Here is an 18678-nt window from a genome sequence, read left to right as displayed (position 1 = left end):
CTGGGCGGTTTCGGGCAGAGGGCGAGTGAGCAGGCTAAGAGGTCAACACATGGACTTGTACGGGCGGCAAAACCACTGGTTCCCTGTGCATTAACGTTTGGCGGTTAAGGGTGGTGCAAAATGGATATCAACCATCAGATGCATGGGCAAAGATCTAATGGCGGACGGGCAGGGAATATGGCAGGACTATAAGTAGCGGGCCCGACTTATAATAAAATGTTTTTTAATATATCGGGCATGTTTTTATTGGTCGCAGAGTTGTTTTAGTTATTAATCAACCAAGGTTAATTAATGCTTTGAGCGTGGCGGGGGATATGGTTCTTAATAAACTTCAAACAAGTTTATCAATTCCATCTTTCATATATAGCGAATATGGTTATAGTTAACCAGGGGTTAGGAATATTAATATTTGGGGATTTTATTATATTTACATAATACGAGGAAGGCTGATATTTGCATGGGGATTTATATAATAAAGTTAGAGTTAATATGAATTTGTGAAATGAACCAGCACTAAGTCAACATTTGAAAAAACTTAAGAAAAAAGGAGAAAAACAGGGATTTTTGAGGTGATATTATGTATTTTTCCTAAGTAAAAATGGGAATTCACTCAGGCAAATGTTTATCAAAATGAAATGAGAGATTTTAGTGATATTAAGCAGATCTTAGTACCTTTGGGGGAGTTAGTGAATGATTTGGGGAAAAGTATGAAGGGAAATTAGCTATGAATTTTCCTCGCTTGCACTGCATCAAGAGTAATGTCTGTCATGGCACTTGTGATCGGAATGAAAGTTAACACACATTTTTAGAAACGTAATCCATCACAAGTCTCATTCTGCAACACCAATATACCTACCCTGCCTACTTTGCCTAGCATTTTTTCCTTCTTTCAGCTTGGGTGCACTTGGACTAGCTACCCCTCATGAATCTTCATTTCTTTTCATGGTAAGCCTACCTAAGTCTACACTTATTACTTCCAAGGGCACAAATTAAACTGTTGAGCTCCTTTGCTTCTCTACCTATCTACTTATCTGCCAAGATTGAATAGTTTGGACAGACTTTTATTCTCTATCTCTAAAATAGGAAATTCAAACATGAACTGGTCAAGATTAAGCTGTTTGGCCATTCATCAATTGTGGCAAAAAAGAAAAAACTGCACACAATGCTTTATTTGCAGAAAATGAAAAAGTAGTGGAATTTTGGACTTACACACTTTCCTGGTCTTTCTTTGTTTGGGGTTCATTTCTTCTCATTTTTTCTTTTGACCATTTTATTCTTTTTACACTTTGATTTTTCTTTTAGGGCATACCCTCTTTACATTTTTTAATTTTTTGATTTTTTGATAATATGGAAACCTTTACAGCAAGGAAAGGATGAACATATTACAGAGCTTAGCCAGTCAATCATGAAATATGACACGTATTGGTATAGGAGTATAACATTGGCTCCACTTGAGGATGGCTTTCCCTGGTGGAAGGTCAAGAACAACAGGTCAGATGGCCTTGTGAATAACTTGGACTGTGTTCTGAAATCTTCCTTTGCTGGTTGCTTTATTTGTATATATGACAACACACTTGTGAAGCTTAGGGCCTTCTCTCCGAGCTTCAACTGCAGCAAGTTACTATCCCATCCAAACTGTGACATTATTAAGGATAAAGTATGTACATGTTAGAGTCAAAATTCATCAAAAAACTAGATCAAAGTAATGTTTCAGCATTCGACCATTCACTGGTCCTTCTTCTATTTATGTACCATCCAGGCTATTCAGAAAGTAAGTATTGTTCCCTTGCAATGCCTGAATAATAAGTGGCCCTTTCCTTAGGAAGTCAAACTTCCCATCTTTTCCTTTGTCTTCTCTCCTGGAATCCCACTTTAGAACTTTGCCTCCAATGTAAAAGTCTTCTGCTTTGGTCCTTTTATCAAATATTTTCTTGAGTTTTTCTTGTAACACTTGGGATCTCTGGTGCACTTCTTCTCTGGTCTACTGCAAATGGATGGTCTGATTTATTCTCCTTTGAATACCATTGGGTTCCACCTGAACTTCTTGTAGTAATTTCATTACAGGAACTGCTAAAGATGAAGGAAACACAGCCTCCATGCCATAAACTAACTCATAAGGGCTGGTTCCAATAGATCTCTTTGTAGTAAGTCTGTCTGCCCATAGTGCATTTGTGAGTTTCTTGTGCGAGTTCTTCTTGTTCACTTCCAACAATTTCTTAATAATATTGATCAGGCTTTTATTGGAGGATTCAACTAGACCATTACCTTGAGGGTAATAGGTTGTGGAATGGCCTAAAGTGATGTGATATTTGTTGCAGAAATTTATCAGTTTCTTGGATTTGAAGGCAGCAACATTGTCAATTATGATCTTTTGAGGACAATCAAATCTAGACAAGATGTTGGTTTCTAAGAATCCTATAATCACTGTATCATTGGCTTGTCTAGAAGGAATGGCTTCTATCCACTTGGTGAAATAATCTGTGGCAGTAAGAATCCATTTATGTTGGCCAAAAGAGGGAGGATGGATTTCTCCAATAAAGTCCAAACCCCATTGTTGAAATGGTTTTTCAGTGGAAATTGGTCTTAAGGGTAAGGGCAACAGTTTCCTTTTGCCTTCAAAAATTTGGCATTTGTGGCAAGTAGTGACAAACTTCTTTACATCAGCGAACAAGGTTGGCCAGTAAAATCCAACCCTTAGGATTTTGTCTGTAGTTGATTTCCAGTAAAGGTGTCCACCGCGATCCCCTGCATGAAATTCTTTGAGAACTTTTTCAGCTTCTTCTTTTATTAAAAAATTCATTAAAATACACTCATGATTTTTCCAAAAAAGAGCATTCTCTAAAATACCAAATTTTGAAGCTTTCATCTTAAAAAATCTTTTCTTTGTTCTAGATAACCCTGGAGGAGCCTGCAGGTTTAATAATACATGAATTATATCAACATACCAAGGTGATTCTAAGAAGGCCTGGCTGATTTGTGGAGTCTCCATCTCCTGTTCGTTATCCAGTTCATTAATATCTATGGCTTGAAAGTTTGTTTCAGTCATAAGTTTGGCCAATCCCTATCCTTTTATCAGTTTTGTAGGTTTTATTTCAATGTCATACTCCAATATTTTAGCTATCCATTTACCTCGTTTTCCTTCAATTCCATCCTGAATCAGGATGTCTTTGACAACAGCATTTGACATGTAAGTTGTTACATGTGAGTATAATATATAGATTCTGAAGTCTTGAATAACTTTCACAAGTGCATAAGCTTGTTTTTCCATGATTTTGTAATTCAGAGGTGCATCTCTAAGTGCTTTACTGAAAACGGCTATGGGCTTTTCACATCCTTGATCATCTTTTTGAAGTAAAACAGCTGCTATAGTGTGTTATGATGCAAATGAGAAAATTATGAAGTCCCTATCAAACTTTGGACTTGTAAGGACTGGTGTTCTGGTCAAAGCCATTTTAATTTCTTCAAATGCTTGTTTGGCTTCTACTATCCATTTAACCTTTGAATCATTTTTTAACATATTGTTCAGCTGTCTGATTAATTCAGCCAAATTAGACATGAATCTTCTCAAAAAGCTAATCTTCCCTAGGAAAGCTTGAAGTTCTTTGACATTCCAGGGGTGGGGTATTTGCAGAATAACTTTTATTCTAGCAGGGTCAATTCTGATGCCATCTTTGGAGATGATATGGCCTAACAGTTTGCCTTCTTCTAGACCAAACAAAGATTTTTTAGGATTTAATGAAATACCATACTTTCTGCATTTTAAAGACACTTGTCTCAAATGATCTAAATGTTGCTAATCCAATCTAGAAAACACAGTGAGGTCATCTAGATATACAACCTAAAAATCGTGAATTTCTTTTGCAAAAGCTATGTCCATTGCTCGTTGAAAGGTTTCCCCTGCATTTTTAAGTCCGAATGGCATTTTAAAATATTTAAATGTACCCCATGGTGTTGTAAATGCAGTCTTTTCTTGGTCATCGAGATGAAATAGAATCTGATTGAAACCTAAAAACTCATCCAAAAGTGAAATTCTAGAAGCACCTACTACCCTTTGTAAAATATGATCCATCTTAGGTAAAGGGTAGTTGTCCTTCAAAGAAACCTTGTTTACATTTCTTAAGTCAACACATAATCTGGTTTCTCGTGTTTTCTTCCTGGTAGGCACTAAATTAGATACCCATTCTGAAAATATGATTGGAGCAATTATCCCTACATCATGCATTCGTTTGATTTCTTTTTCAATTAAAGATAGTAGTATAGGGTTGATTCTTCTGAGCTTTTGTTTGAATGGTTTTTTATTTTCCTTGAGGGGTATTGTATGTTGAATTACAGAGGTGTCATAAGATTTCAAGTCTTCATAGCTCTAGGCAAAAACATCCTGGAATTCTTTGATCAGTTCAACATACTTAAGCTTTTGATCAGGGGGCAAAGATTTAGACAATTTTACCATTTTTGGATTCTCTGCAGTTCCTATGTTGTAGTCTTCAATATCTGCTTTTGGAGGTTCCATCTAGGGTTTCTTTGGAATATCATTGAAATCAAAGAGATCTTCCAAAGGAGTTAATCCTTTGGGTAAATGATTGTCTTTCAAATTGATAATTTCAGATTCTCCTTCAATAATCTCATCAACAACTATTTCTTTAAGATCCTGTATTTCTTCTTTGGTGAATTTCGTTGGATAAAGCATTTGAGTTGCGTTTTCTGCTAAAACATCTGATTCTATCTGATTTGTTTGATCAAACTCACTAACTGGATCTGCATCTATGTTAGTGCTAAAAAATTATTTTTATAGGGTTAAAAAATTGTTGATCTGGTTATCACTGTCAAACACTTGCCAGTTCTTTACATTGTCAGGTATGGTTGGCCTATGTCTAATTTCAGCTATGAAGTGATGATTTGGTTCAAATGGTAATTTACAAGTGCTAGCAAACATTGCTAGGCTGTGAGCTTGCAAATTATATTTTCTCGGGATTTTGGCAAGCTGAGTTTCTAGAAATTTATTGAGGATCTCTATAGCTGTCCCTCTGTACTCTCTTAATCTGGGATCATTTGTCAAGAACTTCCCTTTTATCTCTTGAATGATTAAATCAGAATCTCCTAGGACTGACACTCTAGTTTCTCCCATTTTTTTGACCAATTTAAGACCTAGCAACAGAGCTTCATATTCAACCATATTATTAGTGCACCTAAAGTTTAATATGTAGGCATGGCCTTCGGAATGATTGTTTTGAAGATTGTGTACCCAAACTCCTGCCCCTACTTGTAATTTGTTCACAGAACCATCAAACTCTAAGTACTAAAGGATTTCATGTTTATAATTAGTATCTGGAGTTTCAGGGATCTGTTTAAGAGGGAGATCTGTTTTTTTAGCTTCTTCTGGATTATTTGATGTTTCATGATTTTTAGAAATTTCTTAGATTCGGACACTAGACCCTTTATTTGCAATTTTTTCCGTTTTATGTGTTAAACCTTTTATTTCGTGTGAGGGACCAATTTCAGCATTGTAAAGGATAAACAAATCCATATCTGAATGTACTGAGTAGATAGGGAAATTTTGAGGTTTCTCTTGACTACTTACTACATACTTCATTAAGGTTTCTCTGTATAGTCTCTTGGGTTGACCAAACACTGAAATAGTAGCGTACGACATGTCCAACTGTAGAGATCCTTGGAGCTTTGCACCCCAAGATCTGGACAATAACAAACCATATTTTGGTGGAATATCAACTACTACTATGTCCATTAAGATGGTTTTGGCAGGATATTGGACTAGTGACACACATAAGTCTTTGATTAAACCCAAACATTTGACCTGACTTGAATCAAAAGAGCAGAGGTCCTTGTACGTCCTGGTGATGTCAAGATCAAGTTTCTCCATTACAGATTTAGGCATTAAGTTATGGGAAGCACCAGAATCAAACATGGCATTATGAAGAATTTTATCATGTATGTTTAAACCCACATAGAAAGGAGGAATTTCTCCTTCTGTTGTTTTTCCACTTACTTCAGGGCCAAATATCAGTCCCGGTTGGTCATAAAAAATGTTCACTAAATATTCATTCACAGAAATTTTGAGTGATCTGCTAATTTGACCTCTGTAGACATCATGTTTATCTAGTTCTGATAATGGAACAACTATCTTTAGTTTGCCTACTTCTGTCTCAAGATTGAAAGTTTGTTCGGTCTGAGTTCTTGTATTTCGGACAGCTGAATTTTCTGCGTTTTTCTCCTCTTCATGAGTGGGATTATGGGCTGAAGTTTTTTCCAAATTAAGTTCTAGAGGCTCTCCTACGTTTCCTTTAGTAGGAATAGCAGTGGAATATTGTCTATTGGGTGTTCGATTGTCTGATATATCTTCCACGATTGGATTATTAGGGTTAGGATCTGTTCTAGAAAAAATATGTACAAGGGGGGTACTGATTTTACCTTTGTTAGGCTGCTTGGTATATTTCTGTTTGCTGATTTTAGGAATATCTATCATTCTGCTCCTCAGATTGTATTGTTTGTGGACTTCATAAATGGTTGTATCATATCCCTCCCTAAAGTCAAATGATTCACCTGACTGAGTTTGGAATTGTTTAAGGATGTGAGCTTCTTGATCCTCTTGGGTCAAGAAAACTTGGTGTTCATTGTTGAGTCCCATCAAATTAATTTGAGTGTCTTCTGTTGGTTCATCAGAAGTTGAGGCTTCAACATAATTTTCTTGAAATGGGGGCCTAATATTTTGGTCAGGCCGTGTCTTTCCAATGTTAGGATTTTGGTTCTTCTTGAATTTTGGATTTCTCCCAGTATTGCTTGGTTGACCATCCCAAGGGGATCTTCTCTCGATTGTTTCCACTCTATCTCCAAGTCTATCCATTCCTTTAATAATAGCATCTAATTTCTGTTCAAAGGCTGAAGGTTCTTCTTTGAAAGGTGTCCTCCTTTCAGCTCTGGCTCTAGATCGTTCAAATATCAAGTTGGCCTCAACGCTGACAACTATACTCTGCATATCTTCTAAGTTTCGAGGAGCTCTTTCCCTAAGTTGGTATGCCATATCAGAATCAAATGCATCAGGGAATTGAATCAAGGCCAAATCTAGAGGAGGTCTGAGATTCTGAGGAATAGCATTGTAGATATTATTGAATCTGGTACAGTAATCTTGGACAGTTTCTTGTATGCCTCTACTTAGGTTTTCATATTCTGATAAAATGTGGATAGGATATTTCTTCTTTTCCCATCTATTCAAGAAGGTTTGATAAAGAGCTTGTGGGTCATTGATACTGTTTGGAGGGAGGGCTCTAAACCAGGTTCTAACATCCGCAGTTAAACTTTGAACAAAAACTTTCATTCTAACATCATCATCATCAATGTCATAACTTTCAAAATAGTTGGTCATTTTATTGGTATGTTGTTGAGCTATGTAAGTGCCAGTACCTTCAAAAGAAGGATTTTACTTTGATTGTCTTAGGGCATAGCCCCTAGATTTGCAAGTAAGTTTAGGGGAGCATATCGGTTTGCCATGGTTGCAGAAATAAATGTGACAACTAGAAGGGTAGGGACAACAACGGGAATGTGAGTTGTAGATGGAGGAGTGAATAGGGTAGCTTGAAGTGCTGATGGTAAACTTGGAGAAGCTATAGTAATCACAGAAAGGTTTGGTGTTTTTCCAAAGGTAAGCTTAGATTGAAGGGAGTTCTGCAAATGTTTGTCAAGGTGTGAACTAGCAGAATTTCCTTGGCTCTCTTGTCTTCTAAGAATCCTAGGAATCAGATTAGGATTTTCAAACACAGGTGAGGGATTAGGATCAGGGTTTGATATGGTGTAATGAATCTTTTCTGAAGCTAGTTTCTAGGTGTGTTTTTGGTTTTTTCTTGAAATAGATTTAACAATACAACTTTTAACAGTCTCTTCTAGGAGTTTTTTGATGTGGGAATTTTGATCTTTCCTAAAGAGTCTTTGAAAAATGGAACTGATCAGGTATTTGAAAACAACTATTCAATACATAAACTAGACTAGAGATAGACTAAAGTAGCATTTATTTACTTCTGCAATTGCAAAGAAAAAGCATTTCAAAGGCTATCTTGCTAACTTCAGGCTCCATCTATAGCTTATGAAATAAACAATAGTAACAAAGAATTATTCAGCTCCCCAGCGGAGTCGCCAATGATGCAATCACTCTGGTTTTTCCCCAAAGTTTTAAGAAAGGGAATACTGCCGAGGTAACCACAGACCAATCTTTTAGATACAGAATCTAGCCAATTTGTATCCATAGAGGGCTCTCTCTTTATGATTTAGCTTTGTTTTTAAAGGTGTTAGGCTAGTTATGAAGTTCAAGGGTTTTGTTTGGGTTTGGGTGGTGAGATTCAATAGAACAGTGAGGTAAAAATTTCAATTCAGTCTATTGGGCTTGATGGAGTCAAAGAAGATGGCTTTCTGGATTTGGTTTCTTAAAAGAGGATGGCTTCACAGAGCAAGGTAGTCAAACAGGGAACAAATGAAGGATTGAAAGCAGATGGAATGGGCTCAAATGGGTGAAGGGCAGTTAAGAATCCTTCAACATATTGAAAGAGGGAAAATGAATGATTATTGACAAAAAGCAATTAAGAATTCTTTATCAAATAATCAACATGAAAGAATCAGGAAACAGGAGCAATTAAGAATTCACTGTTTATTCTAATTCTGAAGAAAACACAGAGAGTAATAAACACTGAATACAGAGTGCAATCAAGCAAGTTCTGAAATTAACCTTTTTCTTTATCATTCATATTATGAAACACAGATGGTATAGTAAACTAAAAAACTATAAGACACCAGATATAGGGGACTTATTGATCCGGAGGTTGATTCAAGAATTCTGTGACAAGTCCTCTGCTTCAATTCTTCATCTAGTAGGCCAGACAACAGTTGGTTCCAACAGCTTTGTATTCCAAAATATTCAGTATTACAGCACGATCTAAGAAATCGACACACCACAGACCACTCCAATACTCCAATGGAGGGGGTATTTATACAACATAACATGTACAATCAATATCTCATAACAGCTGTGAGATAATATCTAGTTTTAACCTAAAATAGTTTACAAGTGACATAGAAGTGGCTCGAGAAAAATAACTGATGTTGTGTTGGAGGCAGGACTTTAGGGTTCGGGTTACAGCTGTCTTCTGTAATAGCTCTGCACTGACTGTCTGTCTTAAATGTGCTCTTTAATTTTGATCTGCTGCTTTTAATTCTGCTCTGACACACATTAATGCTGAACTGATACTCTTTGACTTGTTTGATGCGGATCTGATACACTTTAATGCTTGTCTGATACACTTTAACTGTGCTTCGACTCCTGTTCACCGCTGTCTGATGTTCTGGTAAAACAAAACTGCGAACATGTCTTCGCATTGCTTTTCTCTGGAAATTCATGTATATGACGTTTCATTGGATAGAGTAGCAAATATCCCTGTATATCTCTATTTCTTTCTTCTGTGAGCTCGAAAGTCCCTCGGTTTGCTTTCAACTGTGTTTGAAGAGGAAGAAGCTGTAAAATGGCAGGTGGGTAGAGTCTGAGAGCTCGTTGCTGGAGCTTTTCTGGTCGGAGGTGGTCTGAAACTAGAAAATTTGATTTTGGCCAATTTTACACCTGGAGTGCGCGGGGCGCTATTTGCAGAAAACATATCAAAAATGACCTCTTTCCCTTTTATTGAACAAAATGAAATTTTGGCTGGAATTTATTATTTGAAGAATGGATGACATCAGCGGGGTATGGTATAGATGACGTGTCGGAGACGTGGTGGTGACATCACTAGAGGGACGGATGGCATCAGCGAAGGGTGATGTCAGAGGATGACATCATTAGAAGGATGGATGATGGTGGTAAGCGGTTTGGCCTGCACCTCTTTTGGGTCTAGGCAGTTTCGGGCGGAGTGCGAGTGAGCAAGCTAAGCGGTCGACACGTGGACTTGTACGGGTGGAAAAACCACCGGTTCCTTGCGCATTAACGTTTGGCAGTTAAGGGTGGTGCGAAATGGATATCAGCCATTAGATGCATGGGCAGAGATCTAATGGCGGACGGGCAGGGAATATGGTGGGACTATAAGCAGTGGGCCCGGCTTATAATAAACTGTTTTTTAATATATCGGGCATGTTTTTATTGGTCGTGCAGTTGGTTTACTTATTAATCAACCAGGGGTTAATTAATCCTTTGAGCACGGCGGGGGCTATGGTTCTTAATAAACTTCAAACAAGTTTATCAATTCCATCTTTTATATACAGCGAATATGGTTATAGTTAACGAGGGGGCGGGAATATTTATATTTGGGGAATTTTATTATATTTACATAATACGAGGAAGGGTGATATTTGCATGGGGATTTATATAATAAAGTTATAGTTAATATGAATTTGTGAAATGAACTAGCACTAAGTGAACATTTAAAAAACTTAGGAAAAAAGGAGAAAAACAGGGGTTTTTGAGGTGATATTATGCATTTTTCCTAAGTAAAAATGGGGGAGTTAGTGAATGATTTGGGGAAAAGTATGAAGGGAAATTAGTTATGAATCTGCCTCGCTTGAGCTGCATCAAGAGTAATGTCCGTCATGGTACTTGTGATCAGAGTGAAAGTTAACACACAATTTTAGAAACATAATCCATCACAAGTCTCGTTCTGCAACACCAATATACCTACCTTGCCTACTTTGCCTAGCATTTTTTTCTTCTTTCAGCTTGGGTGCACTTGGACTGGCTACCCATCATCAATCTTCTTTTCTTTTCATGGTAAGCCTACCTAAGTCTGCACTTCTTACTTCCAAGGGCATAGCTTAAACTGTTGAGCTCCTTTGCTTCTCTACCTATCTACTTATCTGCCAAGATTGAACAGTTTGGACAGACTTTTATTCTCTATCTCTAAAACAAGAAATTCAAACATGAACTGGTCAAGATTAAGCTATTTGGCCATTCATCAATTGTGGCAAAAAAGAAAAAACTGCACACAATGCTTTATTTGCAGAAAATGAAAAAGTAGTGGCATTTTGGACTTACACACTTTCCTGGTCTTTCTTTGTTTGGGCTTCATTTCTTCTCATTTTTTTCTTTTGACCATTTTATTCTTTTCACCCTTTGATTTTTCTTTTAGGGCATACCCTCTTTACATTTTTTAATTTTTTGATTTTTTGATAATATGGAAACCTTTACAACAAGGAAAGGATGAACATATTACAGAGCTTAGCCAGTCAATCATGAAATATGACACGTATTGGTATAGGAGTATAATAGTGGCTCCACTTGGGGATGGCTTTCCCTGGTGGAAAGTCAAGAACAACAGGTCAGATGGCCTTGTGAATAACTTGGACTGTGTTCTGAAATATTCCTTTGCTGGTTGCTTTATTTGTATATATGACAGCACACTTGTGAAGCTTAGGGCCTTCTCTTCGGGCTTCAACTGCAGCAAGTTACTATCCCATCCAAACTGTGACATTATTAAGGATAAAGTATGTACATGTTAGAGTCAAAATTCATCAAAAAACTGGATCAAAGTAATGTTTCAGCATTCGACCATTCACTGGTCCTTCTTCTATTTCTGTACCATCCAAGCTCTTCAGAAAGTAAGTATTTTTCCCTTGCAATGCCTGAATAATAAATGGCCCTTTCCATAGGAAGTCAAACTTCCCATGTTTTCCTTTGTCTTCTCTCCTGGAATCCCACTTTAGAACTTTGTCTCCAATGTAGAAGTCTTCTGCTTTGGTCCTTTTATCAAATATTTTCTTCAGTTTTTCTTGTAACACTTGGGATCTCTGGTGCACTTCTTCTCTAGTCTGCTGCAAATGGATGGTCTGATTTATTCTCCTTTGAATACCATTGGGTTCCACCTGAACTTCTTGTAGTAATTTCATTATAGGAACTGCTAAAGATGAAGGAAACACAGCCTCCATGCCATAAACTAACTCATAAGGGTTGGTTCCAATAGATCTCTTTGTAGTAAGTCTGTCTCCCCATAGTGCATTTGTGAGTTTCTTGTGCGAGTTCTTCTTGTTCTCTTCCAACAATTTCTTAATAATATTGATCAGGCTTTTATTGGAGGCTTCAACTAGACCATTACCTTGAGGCAAATAGGTTGTGGAATGGCCTAAAGTGATGTGATATTTGTTGCAGAAATTTATCAGTTTCTTGGATTTGAAGGCAGCAACATTGTCAATTATGATCTTTTGAGGACAATCAAATCTAGACAAGATGTTGGTTTCTAAGAATCCTATAATCACTGTATCATTGGCTTGTCTAGAAGGAATGGCTGCTATCCACTTGGTGAAATAATCTGTGGCAGTAAGAATCCATTTATGTTGGCCAAAAGAGGGAGGATGGATTTCTCCAATAAAGTCCAAACCCCATTGTTGAAATGGTTTTTCAGTGGAAACTGGTCTTAAGGGTAAGGGCAACAGTTTCCTTTTTCCTTCAAAAATTTGGCATTTGTGGCAAGTAGTGACAAACTTCTTTACATCAGCGAACAAGGTTGGCCAGTAAAATCCAACCCTTAGGATTTTGTCTGCAGTTGATTTCCAGTAAAGGTGTCCACCGCGATCCCCTGCATGAAATTCTTTGAGAACTTTTTCAGCTTCTTCTTTTATTAAAATATTCAATAAAATACATTCATGATTTTTCCAAAAAAGAGCATTCTCTAAAATACAAAATTTTGAAGCTTTCATCTTAAAAAATCTTTTCTTTGTTCTGGATAACCCTGGAGGAGCCTGCAAGTTTAATAATACATGAATTATATCAACATACCAAGGTGATTCTAAGAAGGCCTGGCTGATTTGTGGAGTCGCTATCTCCTGTTCATTATCTAGTTCGTTAATATCTAGGGCTTGAAAGTTTGTTTCAGTCATAAATTTGGCCAATCCCTGCCCTTTTATCAGTTTTGTAGGTTTTATTTCAATGTCATACTCCAATATTTTAGCTATCCATTTACCTTGTTTGCCTTCAATTCCATCCTGAGTCAGGATGTCTTTGACAACAGCATTTGGCACATAAGCTATTACATGTGAGTACAATATATAGATTCTGAAGTCTTGAATAGCTTTCACAAGTGCATAAGCCTGTTTTTCCATGATTTTGTAATTTAGAGGTGCATCTTAAGTTCTTTACTTAAAAAGGCTATGGGATTTTCACATCCTTGATCATCTTTTTGAAGTAAAACAGCTGCTATAGTGTGTTCTGATGCAAATGAGAAAATTATGAAGTCTCTATCGAACTTTGGACTTGTAAGGACTGGTGTTCTGGTCAAAGCCATTTTAATTTCTTCAAATGCTTGTTTGGCTTCTACTGTCCATTTAACCTTTGAATCATTTTTTAACATATTGTTCAGCAGTCTGATTAATTCAGCCAAATTAGATATGAATCTTCTCAAAAAGTTAATCTTCCCTAAGAAAGCTTGAAGTTCTTTGACATTTCTGGGGTGGGGTATTTGCAGAATAGCTTTTATTCTAGCAGGGTCAATTCTAATGCCATCTTTGGAGATGATATGGCCTAACAGTTTGCCTTCTTCTAGACCAAACAAATATTTTTTAGGATTTAATGAAATACCATACTTTCTGCATTTTAAAAACACTTGTCTCAAATGATCTAAATGTTGCTAATCCGATCTAGAAAACACAGTGAGGTCATCTAGATATACAACCTGAAAATCGTGAATTTCTTTTGCAAAAGCTATGTCCATTGCTCGTTGAAAGGTTGCCCCTGCATTTTTAAGTCTGAATGGCATTTTAACATATTTAAAATTACCCCATGGTGTTGTAAATGCAGTCTTTTCTTGGTCATCAGGATAAACTAGAATCTGATTGAAACCTGAAAACCCATCCAAAAGTGAAATTCTAGAAGACCCTTTGTAAAATATGATCCATCTTAGTTGAATGGTAGTTGTCCTTCAAAGAAACCTTGTTTACATTTCTTAAGTCAACACATAATCTGATTTCTCATGTTTTCTTCCTCATAGGCACTAAATTAGATACCCATTCTGAAAATATGGTTGGAGCAATTATCCCTGCATCATGCATTCGTTTGATTTCTTTTTCAATTAAAGGAAGTAGTATAGGGTTGATTCTTCTGAGCTTTTGTTTGAATGGTTTTTGATTTTCCTTGAGGGGTATTTTATGTTGAATTACAGAGTTGTCATAAGATTTCAAGTCTTCATAGCTCTAGCAAAAAACATCCTAGAATTCTTTGATCCGTTCAACATACTTAAGCTTTTGATCAGGGGGCAAAGATTTGGACAATTTTACCATTTTTTGATTCTCTGCAGTGCCTATGTTGTAGTCTTCAATGTCTGCTTTTGGAGGTTCCATCTAGGGTTTCTTTGAAATATCATTGAAATCAAAGAGATCTTCCAAAGGAGTTAATCCTTTGGGCAAATGATTTTCTTTCAAATTGACAATTTGAGATTCTCCTTCAATAATCTCATCAACAACTATTTCTTTAAGATCCTGTATTTCTTCTTTGGTGAATTTCATTGGATAAAGCATTTGAGTTGCATTTTCTGCTGAAATGTCTGATTCTATCTGATTTGTTTGATCAAACTCACCAACTGGATCTTCATCTATGTTAGTGCTGAAAAATTATTTTTATAGGGCTAAAAAATTGTTGATCTAGTTATCACTGTCAAACACTTGCCAGTTCTTTACATTGTCAGGTATGGTTGGCCTGTGTCTAATTTTAGCTATGAAGTGATGATTTGGTTCAAATGGTAATTTACAGGTGCTGGAAAACATTGCTAGGCTGTGAGCTTGCAAGTGATATTTTCTCAGGATTTTGGCAAGCTGAGTTTCTAAAAATGTATTGAGGATCTCTATAGTTGTCCCTCTATACTCTCTTAATCTGGGATCATTTGTCAAGAACTTCCCTTTTATCTGTTGAATGATTAAATCAGAATCTCCTAGGACTGACACTCTAGTTGCTCCCAATTTTTTGACCAGTTTAAGGCCTAGCAACAGAGCTTCATATTCAGCCATATTATTAGTGCACCTAAAGTTTAATCTATAGGCATGGCCTTTAGAATGATTGTTTTGAAGATTGTGCACCCAGACTCCTACCCCTGCTTGTAATTTGTTCACAGAACCATCAAACTCTAAGTACTAAAGGATTTCATGTTTATAATTAGTATCTAGAGTTTCAGGGATCTGTTCAAGAGGGAGATATGTTTTTTCAGCTTCTTCTAGATTATCTGATGTTTCATGATTTTTAGAAATTTCTTAGATTCGGACACTAGACCCTTTATTTGCATTTTTTCTATTTTATGTGTTAAACCTTTTATTTCGTGTGAGGGACCAATTTCAACATTGTAAAGGATAGACGAATCCATATCTGAATGTACTAAGTAGATAGGGAAATTTTGAGGTTTCTCTTGACTACTTACTATATACTTCATTAAGGTTTCTTTGTATAGTCTCTTGGGTTGACCAAACACTGAAATAGTAGCGTATGACACGTCCAACTTTAGAGATCCTTGGAGATTTGCACCCCAAGATCTGGACAATAACATACTATATTTTGGTGGAATATCAGCTACTACTATGTCCATTAAGATGGTTTTGGTAGAATATTGGACTACTGACACACATAAGTCTTTGATTAAACCCAAATATTTGACCTGACTTGAATCAAAAGAGCAAAGGTCCTTGTAGGGCCTGGTGATGTCAAGATCAAGTTTCTCCATTACAGATTTAGGCATTAAGTTATGGGAAGCACCAGAATCAAACATGGCATTTTGAAGAATTTTATCATGTATGTTTAAACCCACATAGAAAGGAGGAATTCCTCCTTCTGTTGTTTTTCCACTTACTTCAGGGCCAAATATCAGTTCCGGCTGGTCATCAAAAACGTTTACTGAATCTTCATTCACAGAAATTTTGAGTGATTTGTTGATTTGACCTCTGTAGACATCATGTTTAGCTAATTCTGGTAATGGAACAACTATCTTTAGTTTGCCTACTTCTGTCTCAAGATTGAAAGTTTAGTCGGTCTGAGTTCTTGTATTTTGGACAGCTGAATTTTCTGCGTTTTTCTCCTCTTCATGAGTGGGATTATGGGCTGAAGTTTTTTCCAAATTAAGTTCTAGAGGCTCTCCTACGTTTCCTTTAGTAGGAATAGCAGTGGAAGGTTGTCTATTGGGTGTTTGATTGTCTGATATATCTTCCACGATTGGATTATTAGGGTTAGGATCTGTTCTAGAAAAAATATGTACAGGGGCGGTACTGATCTTACCTTTGTTAGGCTGCTTGGTATCTTTCTGTTTTCTAATTTTAGGAATATCTATCATTCTGCTTCTCAGATTGTATTGTTTGTGGACTTCATAAATGTCTGTATCATATCCCTCCCTAAAGTCAAATGATTCACCTGACTGAGTTTGGAATTGTTTAAGGATGTGAGCTTCTTGATCCTCTTGGGTCAAGAAAATTTTTTGTTCATTGGTGAGTCCCATCAGATTAATTTGAGTGTCTTCTGTTGGTTCATCAGAAGTTGAGGCTTCAACATAATTTTCTTGAAATGGGGGCCTAATATTTTGGTCAGGCCCTGTCTTTCCAATGTTAGGATTTTGGTTCTTCCTGAAATTTGGATTTCTCCCAGTATTGCTTGGTTGACCATCCCAAGGGGATTTTCTCTCAATTGTTTCCACTCTATCTCCAATTCTATCCATTCCTTTAATAATAGCATCTAATTTCTGTTCAAAGGCAGAAGGTTCTTCTTTGAAAGGTGTCCTCCTTTCAGCTCTGGCTCTAGATCATTTAGATATCAAGTTGGCCTCAACGCTGACAACTATACTCTGCATCTCTTCTAAGTTTCAAGGAGCTCTTTCCCTAAGTTGGTATGCCATATCATAATCAAATGCATCAGGGAATTTAATCAAGGCCAAATCTGGAGGAGGTCTGAGATTCTGAGGAATAGCATTGTAAATATTATTGAATCTGGTACAATAATCTTGGACAGTTTCTTGTGTGCCTCTACTTAGGTTTTCATATTCTGATAAAATGTGGATAGGATATTTCTTCTCTTCCCATCTATTCAAGAAGGTTTGATAAAGAGCTTGTGGGACATTGATATTGTTTGGAGGGAGGGATCTAAACCAGGTTCTAACATCCCCAGTTAAACTTTGAACAAATACTTTCATTCTAACATCAGCATCATCAATGTCATAACTTTCAAAATAGTTGGTCATTTTATTGGTATGTTGTTGAGCTGTGTAAGTGCCAGTACCTTCAAAAGAAGGGATTTTACTTTGATATTCTTGGGGCATAGCCCCTGGATTTGCAGGTAAGTTTAGGGGAGAATATCGGTTTGCCATGGTTGCGGAAATAGATGTGACAACTAGAAGGGTAGGGATAACAATAGGAATGTGAGCTATAGATGGAGGAGTGAATAGGGTAACTTGAAGTGCTGATGGTAAACTTGGAGAAGCTATAGTAATCACAGAAAGGTTTGGTGTTTTTCCAAAGGTAAGCTCAGATTGAAGGGAGTTCTGCAAATGTTTGTCAAGGTGTGAACTAGCAGAATTTCCTTGGCTCTCTTGTCTTCTAAGAATCCTAGGAATCAGATTAGGATTTTCAAACACAGGTGAGGGATTAGGATCAAGATTTGATCTGGTGTAATGAATCTTTTCTGAAGCCAGTTTCTAGGTGTGTTTTTGGTTTTTTCTTGAAATAGATTTAACAATACAACTTTTAACAGTCTCTTCTAGGAGTTTTTTGATGTAGGAATTTTGATCTTTCCTAAAGAGTCTTTGAAAAATGGAACTGATCAGGTATTTGAAAACAACTATTCAATACGTAAACTAGACTGGAGATAGACTAAAGTAGCATTTATTTACTTCTGCAATTGCAAAGCAAAAGCATTTCAAAGGCTATCTGGCTAACTTCAGGCTCCATCTATAGCTTATGAAATAAACAATAGTAACAAACAATCATTTAGCTCCCTAGCGGAGTCGCCAATGATGTAATCACTCAGGTTTTTCCCCAAAGTTGTAAGACAGGGAATACTGCCGAGGTAACCATAGACCAATCTTTTAGATACAGAATCTAGCCAATCTGTATCCATAGAGGGCTCTCTCTTTATGATTTAACTTTGTTTTTAAAGGTGTTAGGATAGTTATGAAGTTCAAGGGTTTTGTTTGGGTTTGGGTGGTGAGATTCAATAGAACAGTGAGGTACAACATTCAGTTCAGTCTATTGGGCATGATGGAGTCAAAGAAGATGGCTTTCTGGATTTGGTTTCTTAAAAGAGGATGGCTTCACAGAGCAAGGTAGTCAAACAGGGAACAAATGAAGGATTGAAAGCAGATGGAATGGGCTCAAATGGTTGAAGGGTAGTTAAGAATCCTTCAACATATTGAAAGAGGGAAAATGAATGATTATTGACAAAAAGAAATTAAGAATTCTTTACCAAATAATCAACATGAAAGAATCAGGAAACATGAGCAATTAAGAATTCACTGTTTATTCTAATTCTGAAGAAAACACAGAGAATAATAAAGACTTAGTACAGAGTGCAATCAAGAAAGTTCTGAAATTAACCTTTTTCTTTATCATTCAGATTATGAAACACAGATGATATAGTAAGCTAGAAAACTGTAAGACACCAGATATAGGGGACTTATTGATCCGGAGGCTGGTTCAAGAATTTTGTGACAAGTCCTCTGCTTCAATTCTTCATCTAGTAGGCCAGACAAC

Source organism: Pinus tabuliformis, chromosome 9 (assembly GCF_031772625.1).
Source record: "Pinus tabuliformis cultivar Carrire ecotype Pingquan chromosome 9, CPIR1, whole genome shotgun sequence".
Taxonomy (NCBI): Eukaryota; Viridiplantae; Streptophyta; class Pinopsida; order Pinales; family Pinaceae; genus Pinus; species Pinus tabuliformis.
This window is presented reverse-complemented; position numbering follows the sequence as displayed.